This window comes from Rhinatrema bivittatum, chromosome 3 (assembly GCF_901001135.1).
Source record: "Rhinatrema bivittatum chromosome 3, aRhiBiv1.1, whole genome shotgun sequence".
Taxonomy (NCBI): domain Eukaryota; kingdom Metazoa; phylum Chordata; class Amphibia; order Gymnophiona; family Rhinatrematidae; genus Rhinatrema; species Rhinatrema bivittatum.
This window is the reverse complement of record NC_042617.1, coordinates 131,828,000-131,855,706: the sequence shown is the minus strand read 5'-3', so window position 1 is coordinate 131,855,706 and position 27,707 is coordinate 131,828,000.

The following is a 27,707-nucleotide window of genomic DNA, read 5'->3' as shown; positions in this document are numbered from 1 at the left end:
CTCAGAGTCAGGCAGTGCTCTTGAGTCTCAATACGTGGATGAGACAATGGTACAGGGAAGAGTGATTCAGTTTTGAAGGAAAGGGGCAACCTTTTGGGGAAAGATGAGTCTTATCTGAAAAGATGGGCTACACCTTAACCAGGGTGGAAGCAGGCTGCTGATGCTAACCTTTAAAAAGGAGACAGAGCAGCTTTTAAACTTGAACAAGGGGGAAACCGACAGTCACTCAGCGGTGCATGGTTCAGATGGAGGTATCTTCAAAAGATACTAATGAATAGAGATGTGTATCGTGTGATCGATCGTCTTAACGATCGATTTTGGCTGGGGCGGGAGGGAATCGAATCGTCGCGGTTTTGTTTTTTAAAATATCGTGTAAATCGTAAATCGGGGGAGGGCGGGAAAACCGGCACACTAAAACATCCCTAAAACCCACCCCGACCCTTTAAAATAAATCCCCCACCCTCCCGAACCCCCCCAAAATGTCTTAAATTACCTGGGGTCCAGTGGGGGGGTCCCGTTGTGATCTTCCACTCTCGGGCCACGAGTGTGTTGATAGAAAATGGCGCCGGCACTACCTTTGCCCTGTCATATGACAGGGCAAAGGTAGCGCCGGCGCCATTTTGGTTCCTGTCCCCGACGTCACAAGTGTAGAAGATCGCTCCCGGACCCCCGCTGGACCCCCAGGGACTTTTGGCCAGCTTTGGGGGGCCTCCTGACCCCCACAAGACTTGCCAAAAGTCCAGCGGGGGTCCGGGAACGACTTCCTGCACTCGAATCGTGTTGCCATACAGCCGGCGCCATTTTGCCGTACAGCAATATGGCCATATGGCCGGCGCCATTTTTCATTACGACAACACGACTCAAGCGCAGGAGGTCGTTCCCGGACCCCCGCTGGACTTTTGGCAAGTCTTGGGGGGTGTCAGGAGGCCCCCCCAAGCTGGCCAAAAGTCCCTGGGGGTCCAGCGGGGGTCCGGGAACGACCTCCTGCACTCAAATCGTGTTGCCGTATGGCCGGCGCCATTTTGCAATATGGCCGGCGCCATTTTGCAAAATGGCTCGTCAAAGTTGGTTAATATATTATGTTAATGTTCCTATCTCTTCTCTGCTCCAAGTTGTACTTATCCGGGTTTTATTGTAACTGCAACTGTTCAGCACCTGTTATTTACTGTTTTATTGTAACTGTAACTGTTCAGCACCTGTTATTTACTTCGTTTACTATACCTTTCATCACACCCTTGTTTATTGTAAACCGGCATGATGTGATACTCTCACGAATGCCAGTATAGAAAAAACTAAAATAAATAAAAAAATAAATTTTAAAGGGTCGGGGTGGGTTTTAGGGATGTTTTAGTGTGCCGGTTTTCCCGCCCTCCCCCTTCCCCTCCCCCTTCCCCCGATTTACGATTTTTGACGATAAATCGGGGGAATTCCTATTAAATATCGCTTCTAACGATTTTTGATGATTTAAAATATATCGGACGATATTTTAAATTGTCAAAAAACGATTCACATCCCTACTAATGAAACAGGAGAGTTAGGGCATCCCAATGAGAGGTTCCAATAAAAGCAAAAGTAGTCCATGTGCCTATAAGTAAAGAACCACCTGAGTTAAAAGATTCCAAATTATCCCTGTCAACTGATAAGCAGGTTGTTAATACAAATAGAAAACATATTTTGAAATTTCTGCCAATGCCAAAAGTCTAAGAAGTAAGATGTGAGAGTTAGAATGTAGAACACTGAATGAAGAGGTAGACAAAATTGGCATCTTAGAAACCTGGTGGAAGGGACAATGTTATACAGGATACAAATGATATCATAGTAATAGAGTGAATCAACTTGGTGATGGGGGTGGCACTTTATGTTTGGGATGGCATGGAGTCCAACAGGATAAATATCTTGAAGGAGATTAAATGCACAATATAAACTTTGGGGCTGATTCAATAGCGTGTGCTATCCTCTGCTCAGAGCCTAACATGCGATTGGTCGCACATTTTGGACTGCATCCTGGGGTATGCCATGCTCAAGGGTGTATTGAGAAAAAAAAAGAAAAATGCTTTCTGAGATTCATCCTAATAATATCATAGCTATACTATGTAGGAGGAACCAAATAAAGCAGTATTTATTTTAAAAAATATTATTTGGTAAAAAAAAATGTGGACATCCAATAAACACACAAGTGGCATGGTCCACCCTTTTATCTTGTGTATGCATATGCCAGTAGCAGGAGAAAATGGATGCTTGTAGATTGAGTATCCATTTTCCCAACCGGCTTGACAACCCGCTTGACAGCCACCTCTCTTGTGCACCTGATTCCAAGGAAGTGCTAGGGATGCACATTTGTCCTTAGCGCCTTCTTATTAGCACATCCCCTCATTTTAATATTAGATTGGAAGCCCAGGAGAGGTGGCTGGGTACGTGTTAGGAAAACGAGCACTCAACATGGACACTCAACAGTGAGTGCCCATTTTCAGTGCATATTTATTGCATCAGCCCCTTTATGCACAGAAATCTCATGTATGTTCGGGAAGAGTATTGTAGTAGGTATATACTACAATCCACCTGGCCAAAATGATCAGACAGATGTTGAAATATTAAGGGAAACTAGAGAAGCTAACAAATTTGGCAGCACAGTAATTATGATAGATTTCAATTGCCTCAATACTGACTGGGTAAATGTAACATCAGGACATGCTAGAGAGGTGTAACATGGTGCGGGGCTGAGGCCAGCCTCATTCATCCCCAAGACAGTGCTGACATCTTCATGCTAGGACATCATCATGCTGGTTCCTCTAGGCATGCATGCATGCCTAGCTGCATCTATGCTCGGAATTCAGCCATGGCACATATAATAATGTCATTGCAGACTGGGCATAAGAACATAAGAAGTTGCCATACTGGGTCAGAACGAGGGACCATCAAGCCCAGCATCCTGTTTCCAACAGTGGCCAAGCCAAGTTACAAATATCTGGCAAGTACCTGTCAGGGCCAGAGAGAGAAGGAATTAGGCCCGTGCCAACTAAGAAAAGTAGGCACCTATGTAAGGTTCTGATGTGATACTTAATAAGAGAAATCATTTTCTAAATTTCCCAAATAATTTTTATTTATTTCAGAAGGCTTTACAAGCTTTTTTGTTAGCAAATTCTTCAATTACAATTGAAATTTTTATTTATACATGTTAGAAATAGATATATTTAGCTTTTTTAAACATTTTTCCCAATAAAAGTAGCCCCTTGAACATTGTAGGCCCTAGCCAAATGGCCATGCTGGTACACCCTCTCTCCTGAAGTGGTACCTGTTACACTTCCCGTCCGCGGCAGATCCGCAGTACGGCCCTCTCACCTTGCTACAGTGGCTCCAGCTCCTGGGGCCTCCTCGCTAGCGGCAGTGGCCTGTCAGTTCCATCCTCGGGCCTCCTAGAGATTTGTCTCTGCATTCCTGCTCCTCGTTGCTCCTGGTTCCTGTCTCCTCATTCCTGCCTTGTTCCATCCCTTGGATTGCTTACACGGACTTTTACTCTGCTTCGCCTGACTACGCTACTGCCTATCTCCAGATCCAGACCTCTGCTTCGCCTGACTATGCTACTGCCTATCTCCAGACCCAGACCTCTGCTTCGCCTGACTACGCTATTGTCTATCCCCAGATCCAGACCTTGCATCATTTGACTACATTCATCTATCTTCATATTCAGACCTCAGCTTTGCTTGCCACCACTTCCGGATTTTGCCAGCCCTCACTCAAGCCTGTACCTTGACGCCTCTCAAGCTTATTGCCTGGGCTTGGTTATTTCAGGCTTCGGCCTGCTCTTGCTCGGGTGCCCCCTGTCTGCTCCCCTTCCATTGGCGCCCGAGTCTCCAGGACCCCACCTCGTCCATTTTTTACCTGCTGTGTCTGGGCTGAACTAATCTCCACATCTACTTCACACAGAGACCTAGCTAAGTCCAGCCAGCACTGGCACCCAAAGGCTCAACCTGCAGGGAATGAGAGCTGGTAGTAGTGAAGCTCCAGCTGGCCTCTGTCCATCAGCTCACTTCGCCTGCCGACAGTGGAGACCCTACCTATGGGTTGCGCCAACCCCACCTCGGCCCAAGGGTCCACCTCTGGTGCAACAGGTTGCAAAGGTCATGGACTCGGTGGAGTCGCATGCCCTCCAGGCCATTCCTGGCTTAGCATCCAAGGTACAAGAACAGTGGCAGTTTTTTGATGCACTGGCCTCCTCCATTGATCGTCTTCATGCCTGACTTGATGCTCTCATCAGTAATCCGGTTCCTACACCGGCTCCTCCTCATGCACAGCATCATAGTTGTCACCTTGTGCCTTATTGGCCCTACTAGCACCCCCATGCTTCAATGGTGACTCCAAGCTCTGCAGAGGGTTTACCAACCAATGCTATATGCAATTCACTCTGCAGCCTTCTGTCTTCCAGGACGAATTAACCAAGGTCACCTTTATTCTGTCGCATCTGGAGGGGAAGGCACTGCCTTGGGCTTCACCCTTATGGGAACGATCGGACTCTCTCCTAAGGGAGCTGTCTCAGTTCGTAGCTGTCTTTTGACGGACCTTTGAGGATCCTGGGCAGCATGCCGTGGCAAACATCAACTTGTTGCATCTTCGTCAAAGTCAAAGAAGCCTCTTTGACTATACCATTGAGTTTCAGGCTTTGGCCTCTGAGCTCACCTGTCAGGAAAACTGCCTACGAGCTATCTACCTGGATCGGCTTTTCGTGCAGCTGAAGGATGAGTTCTCTGCAAGGGAGCTCCCTTCCTCGCTTGAGGACCTTATAGACTTAACAGGCCGAATCGACCATCGTCTCCAAGAGTGTCACCGGGAGAGTCGGGTGCCCAAGAAGCTCTCCTAGGTTCGTTACCATTTGCCACCAACCACCAGCCCTGCCTCAGGTAGGGTCGCTATTGTGGCCAAGATGGAAGAGCCCATGCAGCTGGGCCATGGGTGGCTGACCCCGGAAGAGTGCCTCCAGTGGAGACAAACTGGTCTGTGTCTGTACTGCAGAGCACCCTGTCGTCCGGGAAACCTCCCGGCGTAAGTTCAGTAGGGGTCCTGAACTTGGGTGCAACGTCTCCGGCCCCTCAACTGTCTGTACTGGTCACCCTGATCTGGGATTCCTGGTCTTTTCCAGTTTTTGCTCTGGTGGATTCCGGAGCAGGAGGTAATTTCATCCTTAAGGATCTAGTTCAACTCCTAGGTATAAAGACCCATTCTTTGGAGACCTCCCTGTGTATAGCTTCCATCTAAGGTGAACCATTAACTGGTCGAATATCCCTCACCACTGAGCCAGTTCAATTATGCACTGGAGCTATCTATATGGAAGAACTCGAACTGTTGGTATTGAAAAAGTCTGTACACCCGGTAGTCTTAGGACTACCCTGGCTCCAAAGTCACTCGCTCCAATTTGATTGGGGTTCTCTGCAACTGGTGGAGTGGGGTCCTGCCTGCCACCAGACTTGTCTACAGAAAGTGGTACCACCACCAGTGGTTCCTCTGGCTACCACCTCTTCAGGTATACCCGCTCCTTACGCGGATTTTGAAGTATTCTCCAAGCAAAACGCTGATCTTCTTCCACCTCTTCGGAGGTTCAATTGTCCTATTGACCTCTTACCTGGGACCACGCCTCCTCGAGGGAGTACCTGTCTCTCCCAGAGACAAAAGCTATGACGGAGTACAAAAAAAACTTGCGAAGGGATTCATCCATGCCTCTACTTCTCCTGCTGGGGCAGGATTCTTTTTTGTGACCAAGAAGGATGGGTAACTTAGGCCGTGTATTGACTATCGTGGCCTAAACTCCATCACCCGTAAAGACAAGTACCCTCTGTCACTGATCTCGGAATTATTCGACCGCTTACATGGAGCATCAATATTCACTAAGTTGGATCTACGCAGAGCATATAACCTGGTGTGGATCCGCCTCAATGATATTTGGAGGCTTTTAGGAAAAGTAAAAAGTCATGGGGTAGGTGGTGATGTCCTTTCGTGGATTGCAAACTGGCTAAAAGACAGGAAACAGAGAGTAGGATTAAATGGACAATTTTCTCAGTGGAAGGGAGTGGACAGTGGAGTGCCTCAGGGATCTGTATTGGGACCCTTACTTTACAATATATTTATAAATGATCTGGAAAGAAATACGATGAGTGAGATAATCAAATTTGCAGATGACACAAAATTGTTCAGAGTAGTTAAATCACAAGCGGATTGTGATGAATTGCAGGAGGACCTTGTGAGACTGGAAAATTGGGCATCCAAATGGCAGATGAAATTTAATGTGGATAAGAGCAAGGTGATGCATATAGGGAAAAATAACCCATGCTATAATTACACAATGTTGGGTTCCATATTAGGTGCTACAACCCAAGAAAGAGATCTAGGCGTCATAGTGGATAACACATCGAAATCGTCGGTTCAGTGGCTGCTGCAGTCAAAAAAGCAAACAGAATGTTGGGAATTATTAGAAAGGGAATAGTGAATAAAATGGAAAATGTCATAATGCCTCTGTATCGCTCCATGGTGAGACCGCACCTTGAATACTGTGTACAATTCTGGTCACCGCATCTCAAAAAAGATATAATTGCGATGGAGAAGGTACAGAGAAGGGCTACCGAAATGATAAAGGGAATGGAACAGCTCCCCTATAAGGAAAGACTAAAGAGGTTAGGAGTTTTCAGCTTGGAGAAGAGATGGCTGAGGGGGGATATGATAGAGATGTTTAAAATCATGAGAGGTCTAGAACGGGTAGATGTGAATCAGTTATTTACTCTTTTGGATAGTAGAAAGACTAGGGGGCACTCCATGAAGTTAGCATGGGGCACATTTAAAACTAATCGGAGAAAGTTCTTTTTTACTCAACGCACAATTAAACTCTGGAATTTGTTGCCAGAGGATGTGGTTAGTGCAGTTAGTATAGCTGTGTTTAAAAAAGGATTGGATAAGTTCTTGGAGGAGAAGTCCATTACCTGCTATTAAGTTCACTTAGAGAATAGCCACTGCCATTAGCAATGGTAACATGGAATAGACTTAGTTTCTGGGTACTTGCCAGGTTCTTATGGCCTGGATTGGCCACTGTTGGAAACAGGATGCTGGGCTTGATGGAACCTTGGTCTGACCCAGTATGGCATTTTCTTATGTTCTTATGTTCTTATGTTCTTAACACACGAGCCGGGCATTATGAATACCTGGTGATGCCCTTCGGCCTCTTTAACACGCCCGCAGTTTTCCAACAAATGATGAATGAGATCTTTAGAGATTTACTGTATACCAAGATTGTGGCATACTTGGATGATATCCTTGTCTTTTCTAAGGATCTGGCCACACACCGCACTGATGTCCGTACCATCCTCCAATGCCTTCATGAGAATCACTTATTTGTGAAGTTGGATAAGTGTTTATTCGAAAAATCCAGTCTGCCTTTCCTCAGATATATTATCTCCCAACGAGGATTCTCCATGGACCATGCCAAGTTAAAAGGAATCCAGGATTGGCCGCAACCTGTGGGCCTTAAGGCGCTCCAGTGTTTCCTGGGTTTCATGAACTATTATCACCATTTTATTCCACACTATTCCACTCTGGATGCCCCTCTGCACTGACTTTCAAGTGCCAAGATACTCGAAATTGGACTCTGGAAGCCATCAATGCCTTCCACCACCTTAAAGAAGCCTTCCAGGTGGGGTCTTGCCTCCATCACCCAGACCCGAACTGCCCATTCATAGTGGAAGTGGATGCTTCCGCCTTTGGGGATAGGGCGGTCTTGAGCCAATGTACTGCCTCTGGATCTACAGTCCCATGTTCTTTCTACTCCTGCAAGTTCTCATCTGTAGAGCAGAATTACAGTATCGCAGATCGTGAATTACTCACCATCAAATTAGCCGTTGAGGAATGGCACCCATGGTTAGAGGGCGAGCAACACAAATTCATCATATTCACTGATCACAAGAACCTGGAACATTTGAGTCATGCCCAGCGTCTCAACGCTCATCAGGCCCGATGGGCCTTATTCTTCTCCAGGTTCAATTTTGAGCTTCGCTACCATCCAGCTGATGGTTAAAGGCATATTGAGAGACCTCTGTTGCTCAGTGATCCGTTGGGCCAGGCCAGGAATGGCCTGCAAGGCTGATAGCTGAGCCGGGTCCATGGAGTTAGCAATCTGTGACGTTCTGTGTGTCTTGAACTAATAGTGGGCCCTTGGGACGTGGCGAGTGAAGACTCAAGCCCACAGGGAGGAGCCCTGTGGGTAATCACCGCAACTGGCGAAGTCTCAGCAGTGATAGACAATAGAGGAAACAACTTTATTATACAGTCCAAAGAGTATGACCTGCAAGCTGATCAGTCCGATAGTAATCCTCAGCGCAGAGTAATCCAGTGAATACCTTCTCTAGGCTTAGCTTGTGCTGTCATCTCCGGTAGTGGTCCACAGTGTGGGGCAGGCCGGAAGCTAGTGAAATAGCTGCACAAGACAGGAGGAAACCGGTAATGACCCGCAAGCGGGGTAACCCTAGAATCCATGCCAAGAAGGTAGAAGAACAGGTTCTGTACTCACACCGATACTGTGGAAGTAGATGGAAGATCAGGCACTGAGGAGGCCCAGAACTGAAACAGCAAGGGTTGTCCGAGAATGATGCAGGACTCACTGGTAACGAAGTGAGGCAGGTAGTAATGGCTCTCCGAGGAGCGGATAGCCCTGAGTGCAGCAAGGCCCCCGAAGAGCGGGTACCTAGGTCACTCGGATAGGACAGCAAGACAAAGTCCAGAATGGCGGAAATAGCAGGACAGGAATCCTTGCTAATTCGTATTGCAAGAAGTCAGCTGAGTATGATAAGCGGATAAAGTCATGCGGTGCCGGCGCCCCTGAGGTTCCCACCATGATGCATATAAGAAGGGAGCAGGCGCATGCGCGTGTGCCTTAGGTAACCCCGAATGTATGATGGCTGCTGGGAGTGCCCACGCCGTCCCGGGCATGCCATGAGGGTCGGCGTGTGGAACCAGAGGCCGCCATTCTCCCCAGACTCGGAGATGCATAGAGAAAGGAGGTGAGCAGCAAAGGTCGAAGCCGCCTGCTAGGCTTCGACCTTTGCTGCTCACCTGCTAGGCTTCGACCTGCTAGGCTTCGACCGACGGGCACAACAATTGCCTAGGTCTCCAAGCTATGATAAGGCCAATGATGCAGCCTTCAAACAGAAGAAAAAGAGCAGGAAGTAATAAAAACACCCATTCCTAATACCAGTGGCACCTCTCACTTCCTTGTTCCCCTGTGGTGTCTGAACCAACCAGAATCTAGTACACAAACTGTTTGGTTCGAACCCACAGTAGAGCAGTGGCTGAACAACCCCCATCCACCCACCCCTCCTCTGACAGAGCCTACCCAACCCAAGCTCCAAACATTTCAGGTGAGGCAGAGCAAGGCAAGGCTTGGTCCCTATGGTATCCGGGCCACAAGAGACCCTATGCCTTCTGTCCCACTCAAAAGACAATTTCCACTGTTTTACCCATGGAAATGCCTTTGAAAATTATTGTACAGCATTTTGACAAATGACTACAGATGATGTCTGGCTCCCTATAAATTATATTCAATGTCATCATCTGTACTAGTCATAAAGCAGCATACAGCAGACTTATTACTGTAGGTTAGACTCTAATACAATCTTATTATACTAGTTAGTGAATTGGGAATATTATTCTATGCGCTAACATAAGGCAGTAAAAATCAGTTGATGACCTGAAAACATGTTTGTTGGAAAATCGTAATCTTGCCAGAATTTTTCTATTAGTATCAGATTTTAAGATTTCTATAACGTGTGTAGACCTAACCATCCAGAACTGTGTTATTACTCAGAAATGTTGAAGTGGGAGTAACTTCAGAAAGAAAGCAACGGGAGCCTCCATTTATTCAAGGAGTTTGTTTGTAGCAGGATATAGAAAAAGAATAACAGTGTATCTGAGATAAAAAAAAAAGAGAAGGGACTTGTGGGAAAAATTATCAATTTTTTAACAATAAAATCACACTTTAGAATATATCGCTCGAACATAACATGGTAAATTTTGCTATTGATTTCAAATTGTCAGTCTCTGAGCTGGAGGGGGTTCTGCTTTTTATCAAATGCAGTCAATTTACAGTCAGATTTCTCTTATACGCTCAAGATGGATTGCTAATTTACTTAAGTATGGCAAAATAGTTTATGCCTGCTGAGGAATGAAAAGCAATATTTGTTTGCCATATTGATTTGTATTATTTCTATGTTCTGTTTCTGTGCATTTTTGTATTTAGTTATGAAATACACAGCCTTTTACCTTGATAATTTCTTAGGGCCTGGTATCCTAGTTCTGGTAAGATTTGCTACTCTTATTGTCCATGGTGTGCAAGTTGCTGGGCAACTTTAAAGCAAGAGACTTCAATGAAAGAAAACGCTCTAGCTCTTAAATAAGAGGTTATCATAGGTTGAATGCAGAAGAGCAGATGTTCCCAATTCTGTCGGTGAGGTGCTGCCAACTACCCAGGTTTTCAGGTCATCCAAAATGTTTGTATGTTGACAAATTTATATACAGAAGCTCTAATTTAGCTCAAATATGCTTTGTTTTCATGTAATTGGGGCTTATTTGCCTCTGGATTGTTGCCTTAAAAAGTTGTCTAGTCTCCAACATTTAAGGATGTCAGCAGGAAATGTTATCATCTCCCATTGGATCAGTCTATTTTTCTTCTTTTTGAAAGGGGATATCGGGCCACACTGAACATTGGGTTTTACATGTTTAAATGTATTTACCCATGTAAGTGGGCTTTTGAAAATGTTACCATACATGCCATTGAATTGTTCATAGGATATTCATAAGTAAGTGCATTTTTGCATGTAAATGGCTTTTTAAAATTGCTGCAATAGTATGTTACATATACATGTGTAATTATTTTTAAAATTTTACAGTATATTGGCCAAACAGACCTATTACAGACTTTGCACATTATTAGAAGCTGTTTTTGTTAACAATAGTGAAATTGCAGACTAGAAAAACAATGAAGAAAGGTGGATGCAGAGAGTAGTATATGCTAAACACAATGTAATGGTGTTTTTTTTTTTTTAGGAAATTCCATGTGGCAGGCTGGTTGAAGCCTTGAAATTTAGAGCTTTGCATAATAATTAGAAAACCAGCAGAGTGATAATATCTAGTTTAGTATGGAAAAATCCCCAGCAGCATCACCCTGAGTGAGCCTGACCATGTCAGATCTCAAATGCTAAGTAGCATTGGGCCGAGCTAATACTTGGAGAGGAGATAACCGAGGAAGACCAGTTGCAGTGAGCTGCAAAAGGCAATAACAAGGTACTACAGTATCCTACCAAAATTTCATAGTTCTGTGATGGGCAATGATCATCAATTTCTGTGCAAAACAGATAAGGCACAATCCATGAACATTATGGAATACACAAATTCATAAAAAAAACAAACCTGAGCTCTTATTATGGAGGAAACAAATATCAGCATTAGGTGGCTCACTAGATCTTTAGGTAGAGATATTAAAAGGCCAATTTACTGAAAAGCATTAGTGCATTAGCATGTGATAAATGCAGTAAATACAACGTACAAACTTATGTAACCATTAATGCAATAAATTCCCACATTATTGGAAAAATATTAATGATATATGTTACAAATAAATTCATGTAAAAGAACACTTTGATGAAAATAGAGTATTGCAAATAACGTCAACATATGCCATTTGAGTTAATCAGGCTTAATATTTACAATATTGGATCTCAGAGGGCCCTATAATCTGGTTCATTTCCAGGAAGGCGAGTGGAACATAGTCTTCTGCACCAGGTATGGGAACTTTGAACATTTAATAATGTCATTTGGATTAAGAAATTCACAGCTGCTTTTCAAAGCTTTCCAGGACATGCAGAACAGGTGTATTATAGTCTGCTATTTATTTATTGTATTTATTTATATTCCGCTTTTTGCACTTTTTTCAGCGCTTCAAAGTGGATTACTAGATGACATTTTGATCTTCTCTAAGATCACAGTGGACTATGACCAACAGGTATGTCAGATTCTAGACTGACTAAAGAGCCATGGGTTATTCACCAAACTAGAAAAGTGTGAATTGGGCAAGAAATGTATACAATTCCTGGGCTACAGATATTTATTTAAACATTGTTATATCTCGTGCTTTACAAGGTTCAGGGTAGGTTACATGATTGACATCCATAATTAAAAGATATCATATGAGTAAAAGCAAATTGAAACAAATTAAAACATGAAAACTGCCATTCTGTAAGATGATCATTATTTAGTATACCACTTGGTTAGAGATAACCAGGCTATTGAACATACAAGTGCACCTATTCTCAGCTTATCACTTGCAGTTAAATTAACACATATAATTAATCAATTAAATTCTACAGCAGTGCCTTCAGTATTTTTGTAATTATCATCAGAATTTCTGGGGCACCTTGCTCTTGACTGCAGAGTTCACCCTCAGCAACACAGATCAGTCATTAAAAATAGCCTCTTGCCATTCTTTGCCAATTGCAGTTTTCATCCATAGTTGTGCTTGGGAGAGGTGCAAAGATCCAAGGCTCAAGTTGCAGCAGAATGTACCATGAACCTTCAGGAAATTCACCCTCAAATAAAATGAGCCCTGGAACAGGCACAGGATAGTTAAAGGAGGCACACTGATTGACATTACTGAAAGGCCTCCCAATCTCAGAAGCAGACAGAGCATGCATTGATACCATGCATTGATAACATGCCTTGATACCAGACATATACAAAGAAGAAGGGCAGAGATTCATGGAACTATTCACCATCCACAAATTAATACAGCCAGTGATTTGAGAGTACAACTACTAGCATACCTCCTCCACCTGGTGTTCCACATTATGATGGCAACTTTCAAACCAGTGTATGGGAGAACAAGCACAAGAGTTTATCAGCCCACCCAGGGATACTTGCACGTGCATATGCATGCATGTTATAAATTTGCCTGGCTGCGTGCACATGTGCCAGATTTTAAGTGGGCATGCACAAGTGTGCGTAATAAATGAATTTCTATTATATAAATTGGCAGATTTTAAAAGGGGCACGAGCCGATGCCGTTTCCAGCTTTACCACTTCATCCCAGTTTACCCAGTTAAGAGATAGGTCTTCCAAACCCACCTGATTTAATAGCCTTCACTCGTCCTAGTCATCCCTGACCCTTAAAACCCTGCAGATCTGCCTAATTATCTTTAACTTACATGGCATAGCAGAAGTAAAGTTACATATCAGGAAGCCTCGGTGCATGCCAGATCACGTAAGTATTTACACATTCATCTCTGCTTCACGCCCATTCCCTGCCCAGACCATACCCATTCTCTGCCTCTTTTTGAGAACTTCCGAGATGTGTGTGCTGTGGCATTTATGTGCGTATCCGGGCTGCTTTTAAAATCTTCTCGACAAGCGCAAGTTAACATATTTGCACATCCACTAATTAATACTTGTGTCGTGCTTTTAATATTCATCTTTATATTTGTAAGAGGTATTCAGTTCCCTTATTTATATTTCCCTTGGTTAACCTAGGCCAGTGGCTCATAAACCTGTACTGGAGGCCCCCAGCCAGTTGGGTTTTGAGAATATCTACAATAAATATACATGAGATAAATTTGCATGCACTGCCTGCACAACATAATTAAAAGACCGACTGGGGATTCTCCAGGACAGGTTAGGGAACCTCTGCTCTAGGGGAAATGTTGGCACTTTTTAGACCACCCTAAGGCTTCCCTTAACCTGGGTGCTGGGATTGGTCAGGTTCTGCTTATAAAACCTGGCTGAGCATGTGTACTGAAGTGGTTTTTCTTTTTTGTTTTTGGAGGGAGAGAAGTAGATATTCCAGTGAATCCTGGTAGGCCCCACAGCCTGCACTAAAGGACTTGGCTCTTACTAGTGCTTTCACAGACTTAGGAGAGACTAGTCCAAAAAAAGAAGAAGGGAAGAGAGTGCTTTTAACCTTTTTAGAGAGAGCTTTGTTTGTCTTTGACCTGATCCAGATGAGGAAGGAAGTCACCCCTGCCTGACAGATATAGGTTAGGGTGCAACTCTGCCCTACTTCTAGTACAAAAGGAATTGCAGCTGTCCAGAAGAGAGGACTGAAAAGAGTTGTCTTTGTCATTTTTTTTGTTGGGAGACGACCTTTTACCACCAACTTCCTACCCACCCAAAGGAGGAGAGAGTTTTCTGACATTCCTGTTACCAGAGTCACTGACTCAGCTGAAGGAATGTGAAGGACAACACTCTTGGATTTTCGTTTTCATTGTATCAAGGTTCATTGTATGAAGGGAGTTGGAAGATTTTTTATAAAATTTGGACTTTGATCAATTTTTTTCCCGAGTTGCAGTAAATATTTATTTTTGTTAATACTACTCCAGCCTGGGTCTTTCACGTCTACTGAAGCCCCTGCCAAGACATCAAAGAGTGAGTGCATTTGTGAGGTCAGCTGAGAAGGACTTGAGAGAGACTGTGCAAGGTTCCCCACCGCTGTGAGCTCAGGGCCCCGGAAGTATGACCTCTTCCCTGCTGGAAGAACCCCAGCAACCCAGTGGTCAAAAATCTGTGTAGACAGATAAGGGGAAGAATCAGAGGTCCAGGAAGATAAGTGAATCCCTAGACTGTTGTGTGCCCTTACATTTCAGGAGGTCCCCGCAGAGGGGGTTACATATGATTAAATCTGTACAAGAAAAACCTATTTCTAAGTCAATAAATACTCTCCTGTTAAGGAGCGCCCTAAACCCCCTCCTCAACCAGAATGGGCAAGGCATCTAGCCTGGTCTACCTTAACAGCCAGAGAGCTTTGGGAGTGGGGCTCCTCAAAGGAGAAATAAGAGCTGGGAGGAATAGGAGTAGGGAGGCCAGGCCCTGGTCTCTAGGAGAAAGCATCTCCTGCCATGATGTTATCCTCGTGGTGAATCCTGTATATGAATGTTGAAAATACATGTGAATACTGCTAAAGGTAAGTAATCATGCTGTGTTTTATGTGTACTGTAAATAAAAAGCCTGAAAGAAAGCCTTGACTGTTCATTTACTGTGCCTCATGCCCCTATAAACAATAATGGTGGAAAGAGAACTGGAGTTCATTGTCAAACATATCCTAGATGCAAGACATATCTGTGATCAACTGCTCTATCTGATAGACTGGAAGGGATATAGTCTAGAGGACTGCAGCTGGGAACTGTCAGGCACGTAGATACATAAATCCTGCTCAGATGCCAAATTTATCAATTTTCAGGAGTCTAATAGCTCCTGGAGGGACTTGAGGTATATGAGGGGTGAAACATCCAACTATGGCTATGATACTACAGTCTCCTCTTGTGTATTTTTGTTTGCATGCCCCTTGTTGTCCAACATGGTAGCTTGTGTAGTTGTCATGTGATGTCTTAAGTTTTTCATGCTGGACTGGCAGGGTCTATGTTTCTTTATATGACGACCCTTTGGGATTTGTCACCATTTGACACTAGTTCTAATCCTTTCTGAGATAGGATAGGAAGAGGTAGTAGTAGAGGATGGGGTGAACCATTGTGAAACTGCTCCTCCACGGAATTTGCTGGAATGGCCAGCCCCCTGCTGTTTATAAAAGCAGCCTCCAGCTTAGCTAAGTATGGCAGCATTAGTTAGAGGTCAAAGGTGAAGTAGTGATTTTTCCTTGGTAAAGTTTGTTCCCCTACTGGGCTTCACAGCCCAGATCAATGTCATGAGGGATTCCAACAGGTTTTGTTTTTATTTTGGACTTGCATTTGAGGTCTTTGTCCAGTGAGAATCCTGGTACCCTGGCTAGAGGATTTACGTGCATAGGGGGGTTATGCATGCCGGGCCTATTTTCAAAAGGCCTGGCGGCATGCATAAAGCCCCGGGACATGTGTAAGTACCGGGGCTTGAAAAAAGGGGCAGGGCATGGGCGGTCCGAGGCGGGGTGGGGGCAGGGCAGAGTCAGCGGCTCCAGGCACAGTGGGTATGGTACCCATACCAGTAGTTTAGGAATTATAATTAACTCAGATCTCTCAATGTCTAATCACATTTCCAACATCACAAAAAAATCTTTTTTCAAATTACATTTGCTGAAAACAATTTGACCGTTTCTTTTTCTTCAGGACTTTCGTACAGTTTTACAATCTTTGGTATTTTCAGGTCTAGGCTATTGCAATGCACTATATTTAGGTTTGCGAGACTCTGCTACCCATCCTTTACAATTAATACAAAATTCTACAGCTCGAATTCTCTCAGGTACCTCGCGCAGAAATCATATCACTCCAGTTCTATTCTCCTTTCATTGGCTTCCGGTTAAATATAGAATTCAATATAAAGTAATGACTATTATACATGCTCTTATCAATAATGCAACGTCAACATGGCTCTGTACCAATCTTCGTATTTATAAACCTACCAGACAACTCAGATCTACCTCAAAAAACCTACTAGACATACCTACTATCAAGTTCACCAGACTTGAAATAACTAGAAAAAGGGCTTTTTCAGTAGCTGGCCCTATCCTATGGAATTCGCTTCCAAACTCTCTACGCCTTATACCGTCTACATAGCAATTTAAGAAAACATTAAAAACTTACCTATTTCAAAAAGCTTATAGTACATTGATTAATCCTCAAATTTAGATTATCCATAACTGCACCTCTTATTTTTCATTTATTGACATATTTCACTTACAAGAACCATATGCTTCTTCGAAGCGTCGTATATGTCTTTTTAGTGTTTGGTCTAATTTTTATTTATTTTATGTATTTATTTTATTTTCATTAATATTTTCATTTTAGTTTAGTTTTTTACTCTTATGTATGTTTATTGTTAACCGTTTTGATTAATCCTCAAATTGTAAAAGCGGTATATAAACAATTTTAAATAAATAAATAAATAAGTAAATGAACTTGTGCCTGCCAAGGGGGTTAGAGTAGGGCTAGGGGGGGAAAGGTTAGGGGAAGGGGTGGGAAGGTCAGGCTAGGGGGAAGGGAATGGAGGAAGCCAGTGCGGCTCGGCGGGCGCAAGGTGCACTATTGTGCACCCCCTTGCAAGCGCTGACCATGGATTTTATAACATATGCAAGCCTGTGCACATGTTATAATATCATGCATATATGTGCGTGCGCCAGGTAGCACGTGCACATATAGGCCACGTGCTTCTTTTAAAATCTACCCCACTGCTTTTAAAATGTTGAGTGCTATGATGTCTGGCAGTAATATGTCTTTAAAGGTGGCAGGAGTTGGCTCCAAAATGGAACCATTTCATCCCTGACACTTTTTTTTCATATTCCATTCTAGCTCCTATGATTTTCCATGGAAGGAAAAGAAAAGATTAAAAGTGGTCAGATTTCCTCCCATAGAAGATAATGGGTAATATGTGGTGAAAAGGGAGGCCACAACATTTATCCTTGCTCTAAGCTGGTATAAATATAAAAGGGGTGAGTGGGTCTGTAAGATGAATAAATGCTGCATAAGTGTGTGGATGATTATGATTAATACCCAGTAGCTGTAGGTGGGAATAGGGTTGTGATCATTGGTGGCCCATTTCTGGTGGCTCTGTTGCTTTCTATGCTTCTATGCACTCCAAAATCTCTTTCTGTTGGCCATAGGTGTCAGAATTGGGGAGGGGGGGGGGGGGGGGAACATGGGCCATGACCCAACCCTCAGATTTCTGCCAGCAGCAGGATAAGCCTTATTGGTGGCAGTGGGATGACTTATTATTTCCTTTCTGCTGCCCTTTGCTGCCATGATCATCTCACTGAGCATCCCTGCTCCTAAAGAATTGAAGGATTAAGGCCTTGCAGTGCCGACAGATGGGGAGGAAGAAGCAGCCTGTGCTGTTTGGCTGCATTTCTCTAATTGTTTAGGAGCATGAAGGGTGAGTGAGAATGTTGCAGTAGTGCCGGGGGGAGCAGCAGAAAGGAAACAATCGGCTTCCTACCTGTGGTGAGTAAGGGGTTGTGGGAGAGCACGAGAAGTGACAGTGGGAAGGTATAGGAGGGGAACAAGACTGCTGGTGACTGGGAGGGGAGTGGGGCCTGGGGGAACAAGCCTGCAGAGGAGAGTGGGCCGAGGAACAAGACTGCTGGGGAGTGGGGAGTCAGGGAAGGGAGAGGGGGCTATGGAACAAGAATGCTGATAAGTGGGGGATCCAGGAATGGAGAGGAGGCTGTGGAGCAAGATTGCTTGGGAGTCGGGGGTCTGGGAGGGGAGAGGAGGCTGGAGAGCAAGAAAGCTGGGGTGTGGGGTCTGGGAGGGGAAAGGGGCTGGGAAGCAAGACTACTGGGGCGTGGGGATCTCAATGGAGAAAGAAGGCAGAGGAGCAAGACTGCTGAGGAGTGGAAGGTAATGCAATGGAGAGGGGGTTGAGGAGCAAGACAGGTGGGCAGTGAGGAGTCTGGGAGGGTAGAAGGGACTGGTGAGAAAGACTGCAGGGGAGTGAGAGGTCCAGGAGGGGAGCAAGACTGCTGGGGAGGGGGGGGGTGTTAGGAGGGGAGAGGGCTCTTGGGAGCAAGACTGCTGGGGACTGGAAGACTGAGGAGCAAGAATGCTATGGAGTGGGGATCTGGAAGGGGAGAAGAAGAAGGGTATATGCTGGGGAGGGGTAAATGAGAGCCAGAAAGCATGTGTGTGTGTGTGTGTGTGAGGGTGTGTGTGCATGTGTATGAGAGCCAGAGACCCTATGCATCTGTGAGGGAGAGAGAGGTTATATGTGTAAGACAGAGCCTGTGTGTGTATGGATGAGTGCCTGTGTGTTGGAGAGGATATGTGTGAGAGAGAGCTCTGTTTGTGTGTGAGTGAGAAAAAGGGAGTATGTGTGTAAGAGTGAGAGAGAGAATAAGGTTTGTGTGACTTTCTTCTTTCAAACCACTACAATCTCAAGATGACTTGAAGGCAAATGTGAATCCCCCTTGGTCCAGACAATGAATTACCCAATGCTTGGGGTGGGGAGTACCATATGAGAAATTATATTTACTAATATGATTTATCTTCAGGTCCATAGCTTAAATGGGGGATGAGACAATGTCCCGGTCAGACTGATAACAGAATTCTGTGCCCTTCCCAATCTCTCACTTGTGGCACCAAAGACTAGATAAAATCATCACACCAGAATAAAACTAATTAAACTTTTTACTAGTATTATGTAAGTAGACAGTAAATCCAACCAGAACATTAAATGAGAAAAGTACAGAAGTGAAGTATAATAAAACCATAAAGATTTCTTATTTTAAATCAAGCAAAACAAAAATAACACTGGGTATGGCCTGTTAGCCAGGGCAACCAACATACTCATATGGGTAGTAAAAATAAAAAGGAAAGCTAATAGAGGAAGGTTGGGGAGAAAAGCAGTGAAGTACACAGCTTACAAAAATTGCCTTTACCCCTGAGTACTCAAAAATGTGGAGAGGAAGAGATACAGATCCATCCCTTTGTCTCCAGTTTATAAATGGTGTACCCTGTCCCAAACTCAAAATTGTGTGGGGAAAAAAAAACAATCAAGTAAATTAAGAAGTTCCTCTTGGTGTTGGAATTGGCTAGATGTCAAGCCAAATAGATGAGCACTGTAGTGTCTCTTCTGGGTAGATTCCCCAAATGGTTTACTTGGTACTAAACTGAAAGAGGGACTGGTTTCAGTCTCTAATAGAAAGATCATGATCCACCAATTTCTCTTTTATCTCGTGTGGCTGTGGAAAGGGTTTATGCTTGATTTAGGCTGAAATACTGAAGCAGTTAAGATGAAATATTGAATCTGTGACAAAAGGCAGAGAAATAAACCTTCTTCCTTCTCTGCTAAGATACTCTCTGTGCAAAGTTTAGATTACTTAACTCATTATCTTGGGAGGATGATCCAGTGATGTCCTCCAGGGCCTGGATATCTCTAGAAAGGAAGTCTCTCAGTCTCTCATCTCCTGGCTGCTCTATTCCTTCCTGGGATTTTGTTATGATCTTGATGAATTGGTGAACCCCAGACTGAGGTGAGAGATGTCTTCACCCACAGGGAGGAGCCTCGTGGGCATCACCATTGGTGGGCATGGTCTCAGTGACGTAGGACACAACTGTGAGAGAGACTTTATTAAGGGGCGGGAAATATGATAAACACAGTTTTATTGTAAATACAGTGGTCAGGATGAGGATGTATATATGAAGGTCCTGGTAGTGGCCCACAGCATGGGGTATACCCAGAAATTCCTGTAGGCTGATGTAAATACCTCTGAGTGCAGATCCGGTAGTGGCCCACAGTGTGGGTTATGCCGAGGAAGCTGTACTGTAGAAGTCAAAGAGGCAGAGGTCAGTGATACAGGAACCAGGCTGTAGACCCAGTATAGGAGATGAAGTATCTTGAGGCACAGATAGAGTAGCATGGATGGACTGAAGAAAGGCATACAACTTTCTTATATACAATCATTGACAGCAAAGTGCTTTACTATTTTTTTCTTTTCCGGGACTTCCATATAAGAGATGGAAAAATACTGAATCTTCTCTAAAACTATGGCTAATGTTACAGGTTGCCAAGTGTCTTATCTGAGATATACTTTTCTGTTCACTGGCTTCTTGGCCTTGGGCTGCTCATGTTTCTCACAGAAATGCCTGTTTTTCACTTGTGCTCCATTTTTGCTGAATTAGTATTTTTATTATTTATTATTTAATCCAGTCTATCTTCACCCGCAGCATGGGGTATACCCAGAAATTCCTGTAGGCTGATGTAAATACCTCTGAGTGCAGATCCGGTAGTGGCCCACAGTGTGGGGTATGCCGAGGAAGCTGTACTGTAGAAGTCAAAGAGGCAGAGGTCAGTGATACAGGAACCAGGCTGTAGACCCAGTATAGGAGATGAAGTATCCTGAGGCACAGATAGAGTAGCATGGATGGACTGAAGAAAGGTAGTGGCCCAAGGAACGGGGTACACCGTGGAATCTTCAGTAGAGATGATAGAAGTTGGAGAATGTACTCACACAAGAAAGACCCAGTAGAGATACCTGAGGAGCAAGTCAGGATGTCCCAGGCAGGAGGGCCCTCCGTGGAGCAGATAGCCAAGAAGCGGAAGAGCTCCCGAGGAGTGGGTACTCAGAGCGTCCAATTGCCAGGAAGATAATCTGGAACAGAAGATCCAAGTTAGAGTGGATTTAACAAGCGAGAGAACTCCTTGCTAATTCGTCTTAGCAATGGTCCAGTCCGTATTAGTACACTAGCGGTGTTGATGTCATCGGGAGGGGATGACCCTGAGGTTTCCGCCATGATGTATTCATAAGGAGGCCCTATGCACGCATGCCTCGGTGATACCAGAAGCAAGATGGCAGTTGGTAGTGTCCACGTTGTCCCGGGGACGCCCTGGAAGTCGGCGTTGATTGGCGGAGGCTTCCATTCTCCCAATGATTGATGGTACAGGGAAAAAAGAGGTAAGCATGAGAGGTTGCAGCTGCCTGTGACCGACGGGCGCAACAGTACCCCCCTTCTTAGGGTTCCCCCCCCCCCCCCCAGGGTTTTAGGCTTCCTGGGGTGAGCCAGATGGAATTGCCTGATTAGGTCTTTGTCCAGAATATTACTTGCAGGTTCCCAGCTGTTTTCTTCTGGTCTGAACCCTTCCCAGGAAATAAGATATTCTCATCGTCTCTCATGTCGCTGCACATCTAAGATGTCATCTACCTAGTAGATGATGTCTTCTTCCGCAGACAGGGGCTGCGGTTCAGGTGTCTTCTTGGACAAGATGAGTGGTTTCAGCAGGGAAATATGGAAAGCATTGTGGATTTTTAGTGATGATGATAACTGCAATGGTCCTATATACTGAGGTGCAAATCATGCTGAAGGCAATTTGAGACGAAGGAAACGGGTACTTAACCATACCTTATCTCTGGGCTGAAGTTGAGGAGCAGCACTGTGATGTACATCATAAAACCTTTTTGCTGTTTGTCCAGCCTTTTGAAGCAGGCCTTTAGTGTGTTCCCACAGCTGATGTAACTCCTGTGCTGAAGCTTGAGCAGCTGGAGAGGTCACCGATAAAGGTAGTGGTAATGGAGGTAAAGGCTGGTAGCCATAGACTAGCTGAAAAGGCGAAGAACCTGTGGAATCGGAAGGATGTGAATTCAGTGCAAATTCTACCCAGGGAAGCAGTTCGGCTCAATCGTTCTGTCTTGAGTTGACGTAGGACTGGAGGAACTGCTTTAAAATGCAGTTCATCCTTTCAATTTGTCCATTGGCTTACGGGTGATAGCCAGAAGTCAGATCCAGAGAAATATCAAATTTCTTACAGAGAGATCTCCAGAACTTGGCTGTGAATTGTACTCCTCGGTCAGAGAGTATGTGCTTTGGCATGCCATGTAACTGGAATATATGACAGATGAAAAGTTTTGCAAGTTCAGGAGCAGAAGGTAGTCTGGGTAAAGCCACAAAATGTGCCATCTTGGAAAACCGATCAACGGTAACCCATATGGTGTTGCTACCACTAGACACAGCGAGGTCAACAATAAAGTCCATGGATATGTAGGTTCACGGTTCGCTAGGAGTGGGCAAAGTTGGAGAAGGCCCCAGGGATGACCAGTAGGTGGTTTTTGTCTAGCACACATAGTGCAAAATTCTACGTAGGTCCAAACATCCTCTTTCACTGAAGGCCAGCAATAGTACCTCTCCAAAGTGGACAGAGTTCGGGATTGCCCAGGATGACCAGCTAGACATGAGTCATAAGCCCATCTGAGAATCTTTTTCCTGAGTGCCTGAGGTACCATGATTTTTCTGACCTGCACTGTGAGTGTGACTGAGAGGAGCACCTGAGTAGGGTCGACGATATGCCTTGGAGTGCCCGGTATATCTTCTGGTGTAAACAAGTGGGAGAGAGCATCCGCACGGGTATTCTTGTCTGCTGGGCGATATCTCAGAAGGAAATTGAATCTGTTAAAAAACAGTGACCAGCGAGCTTGTCTGTTGTTCAAACGTTGTGCATGATGCAGATATTCTAGGTTTTTATAATCCGTAAAAGCCGTTATTTGGTGTTGAGCACCTTCAAGCCATGGGTGCCACTCTTCAAATGACAACTTGATTGCGAGCAACTCTTTATCTCCAATTCCGTAGTTTCACTCAGCAGGGGAAAAACGGCAAGTGAAAAAAGAGCATGGGTGGAGTGTATGAGTATCACTGTGCTGGCTGAGGACGGCACCAACTCTGATGTCCGAGGCATCTACCTTGACTATGAAAGGATGTCGAGGATCAGGGTGGCGAAGACATGGCTCCTGAAGGAAGGCTTTTTTGAGTTCCTGGAAGGCTGTTACAGCTTCAGGGGTCCACTGAGAGGGATTGGCTTCCTTGTGTGTCATGGCAGTGAGAGGCGTGGTCAGAGTGGAGTAGTGATGAATGAATGACCTATAGTAGTTGGTAAATTTATTTATTTATTATTTATTTCGGATTTTTATATACCGACATTCTCAATACAAGTATCGAATCAGGTCGGTTTACATATAACAAAACTTTCGCACAAAAGGCGTTACATGGAACAGCGTTTCTTAACATATAACGTATAACATATAGCATATAACCTATAACATATAGATATTAATAATAAATTAAATAAATTAAATTCTAGAAAGCAGCGTAGGGCCTTTAAACCTGTAGGTTGTGGCCAGTCCCGTATCTTCATTTTTTGCAGGTCCATTTGGAAGCCCTGGCTGGACACAACATATCCTAAGAATGGGACTGACTCCTGGTGGAAGGCAAACTTTCTAGTTTGGCATATAGATGATTATCTCTGAGTCTCTGTAGTACCTTGGAAACGTCCAGATGATGAGACCAAGGATCCCAAGAGAAGACTAGTTTATCGTCCAAATATACTACTACGCAGTCATACAACATGTCTCTGAAGATCTCATTCATCATGTTTTGGAATACTGCTGGGGCATTGCAGAGGCCGAAAGCCATGACCAAGTATTCAAAATGGCCATTGCGGATATTGAACACTGTTTTCCATTCATCACCCTGGCATATACGAACAAGATTATATGCTCCTCTGAGGTCCAGCTTTGTAAATATTCTGGCTCCTTGGAGCCAATCAAAAAGTTTGGAGATCAACAGCAGGGGGTAATGGTAGGGATGTGAATCGGGTGCCCGATCGTTCCCGCTTTCGGGATCATCTGGCCACGGGAAAAAAATTGTTTTCCCGCGTTTCCCCAGTTTTTTTTAGTGAAAAATTGTTTTTCGGGTTAGTGCGAGCTAACTCATGTTAGCATGCACTAATAAAAATAGCAAAAAATAACAAAAAGTAACAAAAATAAACATTTTTTTGTTAGTGCATGTTAACTCCCGTTAGCACGCACTAACCCGAAAAATGATTTTTATGAAAAATCGGGGGTAAAATTGATCATTTCTTTCTTTTAACCGATTTCTAACGAATTTAGAAATATCGTATGATATTTCAATTCATTAGAAAAACGATTCACATCCCTATATAACGGTCCTTCATGGTGATCTCATTCAATCCCCAGTAGTCTATACATGGGCGAAGGGATCCGTCCTTCTTGCCCACGAAAAAGAATCCGGCTCTGGCCGGAAATTTTGAAGGCTGTATGAACCCTTTTGCCAGGTTCTCCTGGATGTAAGTAGAGATAGCTTTTGTCTCGGATAAAGAAAGTGGATACACCCTTCATTTAGGAGGTTGGGAACCCGGTACTAAGTTGATGGCACAGTCAAAGGATCGGTAAGGTGGTAAAGTATCTGCTGCTTGTTTAGAAAACACATCCTGGTAAGACTGGTACTGTGGAGGTAGACCTGGAAGAGAGGTGGTAGTAGCCAGGCAAGGCATAGGTATTACTGTCTCTAGGCATTTTCCATGTCAGGCTTCTCCCCACTGGTAAAGTTCCATGGTAGCCCAATCGACCTGGGAAGAATGAGTTTGAAGCCATGGTAACCCAAGTACCACCGGATGAATAGCCTTGTCCAGGATTAGAAATGTGATGGTCTCAGAATGCAGAGATCCAGTGCGGAGGCGAAGCGGATGAGTAGTAAAAGAGACCTCACCTGATAAGGGCTCGCTGTGTATGGATGACAGTAGTAATGGAGTGGGTGTTCAAACTGTAGGGATTCATAGGTATTCTATGAGTTGACGGAGTATTTATTTATTTATTTATTTAGCATTTTTCTATACCGACTTTCCAATAACAGAATTATTGATCAATTCGGTTTACATTCTCAACAATAACAATGACAAGTAAATGTCTTACAATGAACAGGTCGAATTAACTTGGGTTAAGATATATGGGGTTAATAACATAATTAAAAGGTACGGTGCCTAATGTAGTCTAGCTAAACAGGTGGTATTATAATGTTGTTAGATAATTAGACTGCCAAAGAATATGTGATTTCTAGAGGTCTATATAGTTCTCTAGCGTGTTCCCACGGAGGGGATCATTGGCAGGGATATTCCGCAAGTTGATGTTAAGGGAAAGCTTGGTTGAATAACCAAGTCTTGAGTCGTTTTTTAAATGTAGTGGAGCATTGCACTGATCTGAGATCTGACGGGAGAGTGTTCCAGATTTTAGGACCTGCTGTGGAGAAAGCTCTTTTGCTTAATGCTGACTTCATCGGTGGGATTTGAAGGTTGTTTTTGTAGGCTTGTCTCACTGGTCTGGTAGAGGTGTGGAGTTGGAGAGGGAATTTGAGCTCGAGTGGTGCCAGGTTGTGTAGTGCCTTGTGGGTTACTGAGAGCACTTTGAAAAGTATTCTGAATTTGACAACGGCAAACATTCTACATTCTAGCTTTGCTAGATGGAAAAGCCCTGGCCTGGGCTTCACCTCTCTGGGAGCATAATGACTCCATACTCCAGGACTTGGCAGGATTTCTCACACTCTATCATTCAGTGTTCAATGATCCTGCTTGTAAGACCATCGCTGGATCTGCTCTCCTGCATTTACAACAAGGTACCAAACCTTTGGCTGAATATGTTATTGAGTTTAAAACCTTGTCTTCAGAGCAACACTGGGACCTGGGCTGTCTACGGGCTGTCTTTCTGGAGGGTCTCAACCCCTGCATCAAAAATGAACTAGCAGCCCGTGACCTCCCCAATACCCTAGACTCTCTCATCAACCTCGTTGGATGAAACGATCGACGCCTGCGTGAACGCTCACAAGAGGTAAAGAGTTCTAGGAAAATATCATCAGGAGTTTCCCATCCTCGCCCAATGCCAGTCACTCCGACCACTCCTACAACTCAGACAGAGGAGGAAGAACCAATGCAACTAGGACAAAGCCACTTTACATCGAAAGAGAGATGTTATCGAAAGAGACTTGGCCTCTGCATGTACTGCGGACAACCAGGCCACGTGATACCTTCCTGCCCCATCTGTCTGGGAAACTTGGTGTGGAGTTGGAGAGGGAATTTGAGAGAGATGATGAGAGAGTCTAGGGTATTGGGGAGGTCACGGGCTGCTAGTTCATTTTTGATGCAGGGGTTGAGACCCTCCAGAAAGACAGCCCGTAGACAGCCCAGGTCCCAGTGTTGCTCTGAAGACAAGGTTTTAAACTCAATAACATATTCAGCCAAAGGTTTGGTACCTTGTTTTGTTGTATTTGGGATTTTTGTTTTTAGGTTCTTAATTTTATCATTAAAAAACATTGCAATATCATTGCATCTATTTTCTGGAAGGTTTTGTGAGGATTCTGATTGTGTCATTGGTGAAGTTTCTTACTATGGTGAATAAAGTTCTTGGGTTGTTTGCATATTTTTCTATTTTAAGGCTATAGAACTGTTTCTTTGCAGTGAGAATCATTTGTTTATAGTACGCTAGGTGTTTTCTATATTTTGCTAGGTTTTCGGTAGTTTTATTTTTTCTCCATTCTTTTTCTTTTTTTGGAGTATGAAGTTTCCACCTGCCCCAGAATCTACGAGGGCTAGCGTGTAGAATTCGAGAGTCTCAGAAATAATAGAGACAGAAAGTGTCAGTGGAGGAGACGGAGAAGTGAGACCTAGGAAGAGTCCTCTGATGGATCCTAGGTCTGCAAGTTTCCCAGACAGATGGGGCAGGAAGGTATCACGTGGCCTGGTTGTCCGCAGTACGTGCAGAGGCCAAGTCTCTTTCGATAACATCTCTCTTTCGATGTAAGTGGCTTTGTCCTAGTTGCATTGGTTCTTCCTCCTCTGTCTGAGTTGTAGGAGTGGTCGGAGTGACTGGCATTGGGCGAGGATGGGAAACTCCTGATGATATTTTCCTAGAACTCTTTACCTCTTGTGAGCGTTCACGCAGGCGTCGATCGTTTCATCCAACGAGGTTGATGAGAGAGTCTAGGGTATTGGGGAGGTCACGGGCTGCTAGTTCATTTTTGATGCAGGGGTTGAGACCCTCCAGAAAGACAGCCCGTAGACAGCCCAGGTCCCAGTGTTGCTCTGAAGACAAGGTTTTAAACTCAATAACATATTCAGCCAAAGGTTTGGTACCTTGTTGTAAATGCAGGAGAGCAGATCCAGCGATGGTCTTACAAGCAGGATCATTGAACACTGAATGATAGAGTGTGAGAAATCCTGCCAAGTCCTGGAGTATGGAGTCATTATGCTCCCAGAGAGGTGAAGCCCAGGCCAGGGCTTTTCCATCTAGCAAAGCTAGAATGTAGAATGTTTGCCGTTATCAAATCCCCTCATAATGTTATCTGTCAGTGACAGCAGAAGTGTCTCTGTGCTATAATGTTTTCGAAAGCCATGTTGTGATGGATATAGTATGTTGTTGTTATCTAGGTGTTCTGCTA